The sequence below is a fragment of the Heterodontus francisci genome, unplaced genomic scaffold (assembly GCF_036365525.1).
Source record: "Heterodontus francisci isolate sHetFra1 unplaced genomic scaffold, sHetFra1.hap1 HAP1_SCAFFOLD_83, whole genome shotgun sequence".
NCBI lineage: Eukaryota > Metazoa > Chordata > Chondrichthyes > Heterodontiformes > Heterodontidae > Heterodontus > Heterodontus francisci.
This window is the reverse complement of record NW_027141917.1, coordinates 2,628,747-2,632,912: the sequence shown is the minus strand read 5'-3', so window position 1 is coordinate 2,632,912 and position 4,166 is coordinate 2,628,747.

Genomic DNA, 4,166 nt, shown 5'->3' with positions numbered 1-4,166 from the left:
CTGACTCTGAATGGGGTAAACATCCACAGGCACTGACTCTGAATGGGGTAAACTTCGACAGGCACTGAAACTGAATGTGGTAAACTTCTACAGGTACTGAATCTGAATGGGGTAAACTTCCAAAGGCACTGACACTCACTGGGGTACACTTCCACAGGCAATTACTCCGAATGGGGTAAAATTGCAAAGGCACAGACTCTCACTGGGGTACACTTCCACAGGCACTGACTCTGAATGGGGTAAACTTCCACAGGCACTGCATCTGAATGGTTTAAACTTAGACAGGCACTGAATCTGAATGTGGTAAACTTCTACAGGTACTGAATCTGAATGGGGTAAACTTCCACAGGCACTGACTCTCACTGGGGTACACTTCCACAGGCAATGACTCTCACTGGGGTACACTTCCACAGGCACTGTCGCTCACTGGGGGACACTTCCACAGGCACTAACTCTGAATGGGGTAAACTTCCACAGGCACTGACGCTGAATGTTGTAAACTTCCACAGGCACAGACTCTCACTGGGGTACACTCCCACAGGCACTGACTCTGAATGGGGTAAATTCCACAGGCACCTGTTTCCAGGGTAACTGATCTCCCTGTTTCTGGGATAACTGACTGCCATGTTTCCGGGATAACTGACTGCCCTGTTTCCAGGGTAACTGACTGCCCTGTTTCCAGGATAACTGATCACCCTGTTTCCGGGGTAACTGACTGATCTTTTTCCAGGGTTACTGACCGACCTGTTTCCGGGGGAACTGACCGCCCTGTTTCCAAGGTAAATGACCGCCCTGTTTCCAGGGTAACTGACCACCCTGTTTCCAGGATAACTGACTGCCCTGTTTCCAGGGTAACTGACCGCCCTATTTCCGGGTTACTGACCGCCCTCTTTCCAGGATAACTGACTGCCCTGTTTCCAGGGTAACGTACTGCCCAGTTTCCGTGGTAACTGACTGCCCTGTTTCCAGGCTAACTGACTGCCCAGTTTCCAGGGTAACTGATCACCCTGTTTCTGGGGTAACTGACTGCCCTGTTTCCGGGACAACTGACTGCCCTGTTTCCAGGGTAACTGATCACACTGTTTCCGGGATAACTGACTGCCCTGTTTCCAGGATAACTGAAAGCCCTGTTTCCAGGATAACTGACCGCCCTGTTTCCGGGGTAACTGACTGCCCTGTTTCCAGGGTTACTGTTCACCTTGTTTCCGGGGTAACTGATCACCCTGTTTCCGGGGTAACTGACTTCCCTGTTTCCAGGGTAACTGACCGCCCGGTTTCCGGGGTAACTGACTGCACTGTTTCCAGGGGAACTGACCGCCCGGTTTCCGGGGTAACTGACTGCCCTGTTTCCAGGATAACTGAAAGCCCTGTTTCCAGGATAACTGACCACCCTGTTTCCGGGGTAACTGACTGCCCTGTTTCCAGGGTTACTGTTCACCTTGTTTCCGGGGTAACTGATCACCCTGTTTCCGGGGTAACTGACTTCCCTGTTTCCAGGGTAACTGACCGCCCGGTTTCCGGGGTACCTGACTGCACTGTTTCCAGGGTAACAGTTCAACTTGTTTCCGGGGTAAATGACTGCCCTGTTTCCAGGGTAACTGACCGCCCTGTTTCCGGGGTAACTGACAGCCCTGTTTCCAGGGTAACTGACCGCCCTTTTTTGGGGGTAACTGACCGCCCTGTTTCCAGGATAACTGACTGCCCAGTTTCCAGGGTAACTGACCGCCCTGTTTCCAGGATAACTGATCACCCTGTTTCCGGGGTAGCAGAGTAATCTGTTTCCAGAGTTACTGACCGCCCTGTTTCCGGGGTAACTGACTGCCCTGTTTCCAGGGTAACTGATCACCCTGTTTCCGGGGTAGGTGAGTAATCTGTTTCCAGGGTTACTGACCGCCCTGTTTCCGGGGTAACTGACTGCCCTGTTTCCAGGGTTACTGACCGCCCTGTTTCCAGGGTAACTGACTGCCCAGTTTCTTGGGTAACTGATCACCCTGTTTCTGGGGTAACTGACTGCCCTGTTTCCAGGGTAACTGATCACCCTGTTTCCGGGGTAACTGAGCGCCCTGTTTCCAGGATAACTGATCACCCTGTTTCCGGGGCAGCTGAGTAATCTGTTTCCAGGGTTACTGACCGCCCTGTTTCCGGGGTAACTGACTGCCCTGTTTCCAGGATAACTGATCACCCTGTTTCCGGGGTAACTGACTGCCCTGTTTCCAGGGTAACTGAACTCCCTGTTTCCAGAGTAACTGATCACCCTGTTTCCGGGGTAACTGACTGCCCTGTTTCCAGGGCAACTGACCGCCCTGTTTCCGTGGTAACTGTCTGCTCTGTTTCCAGGGTTACTGTTCACCCTGTTTCCGGGGTAACTGATCACCCTTTTTCTGGGGTAACTGACTGCCCTGTTTCCAGGGTAACTGACCACCCTGTTTCCGGGGTAACTGACTGCACTGTTTCCAGGGTAACAGTTCACCATGTTCCGGGGTAAATGACTGCCCTATTTCCAGGGTAACTGACCGCCCTGTTTCCAGGGTAACTGACAGCCCTGTTTCCAGGGTAACTGACCGCCCTGTTTTCGGGGTAACTGACCGCCCTGTTTCCAGGAGAACGGAATGCCCTGTTTCCAGGGTAACTGATCACCCTGTTTCCGGGATAACTGTGTGCGCTGTTTCCAGGGTAAAAAACTGCCCTGTTTCCGAGGTAACTGTCTGCCCTGTTTCCAGGATAACTGATCACCCTGTTTCCGGGGTAGCTGAGTAATCTGTTTCCAGGGTTACTGACCGCCCTGTTTCCGGGGTAACTGACTGCCCTGTTTCCTGGGTAACTGACTGCCCAGCTTACATGGTAACTGACTGCCCTATTTCCGGGGTAACTGACTGCCCTATTTCCAGGGTAACTGATCACACTGTTTCTGGGATAACCTACTGCCATGTTTCCGGGATAACTGACTGCCCTGTTTCCAGGGTAACTGACTGCCCTGTTTCCAGGGTAACTGACTGCCCTGTTTCCAGTGTAACTGTTCACCCTGTTTCCAGGGTAACTGACTGATCTGTTTCCAGGGTTACTGACCGCCCTGTTTCCAGGGTTACTGACTGCCCTGTTTCCGGGGTAACTGACCGCCCTGTTTCCAGGGTAACTGACCACCCTGTTTCCAGGATAACTGACTGCCCTGCTTCCAGGGTAACTGACTGCCCTCTTTCCGGTGTAACTGATCTCCCGGTTTCCAGGGTAACTGACCCCCTGTTTCCAGGATAAGTGACCGCCCTATTTCCGGGTAACTGACCGCCCTGTTTCCAGGATAACTGACTGCCCTGTTTCCAGGGTAACGGTCTGCCCAATTTCCGGGGTAACTGACTGCCCTCTTTCCAGGCTAACTGACTGCCCTGTTTCCGGGGTAACTGACCGCCCTGTTTCCAGGATAACTGATCACCCTGTTTCCGGGGTAACAGACTGCCCTGTTTCCAGGGTAACTGACCACCCTGTTTCCAGGATAACGGACTGCCCTGTTTCCAGGGTAACTGTCTGCCCTGTTTCCGGGGTAACTGATCTCCCTGCTTCCGGGGGAACTGATCACCCTGTTTCCAGGATAACTGACCGCCCTATTTCCCGGATAACTGACCGCCCTGTTTCCGGGGTAACTGACTGCCCTGTTTCCAGGGTAACTGATCACCCTGTTTCCGGGATAACTGACTGCCATGTTTCCGGGATAACTGATTGCCCTGTTTCCAGGGTAACTGACTGCCCTGTTTCCAGGGTAACTGATCACCCTGTTTCCGGGGTAACCGACTGATCTGTTTCCAGGGTTACTGACCGCCCAGTATCCGGGGTAACTGACTGCCCTGTTTCCGGGGTAACTGAGCGCACTGTTTCCAGGGGAACTGACCACCCTGTATCCAGGATAACTGACTGCCCTGCTCCCAGGGTAACTTTCTGCCCGGTTTCCGGGGTAACTTACCGCCCTGTTTCCAGGATAACTGATCACCCTGTTTCTGGGGTTACAGACTGCCCTGTTTCCAGGGTAACTGACCACCCTGTTTACAGGATAACGGACTGCCCTGTTTCCAGGGTAACTGACTGCCCTGTTTCCGGGGTAACTGACTGCCCTGTTTCCGGGGTAACTGACCGCCCTGTTTACAGGATAACTGATCACCCTGTTTCCGGGGTAACTG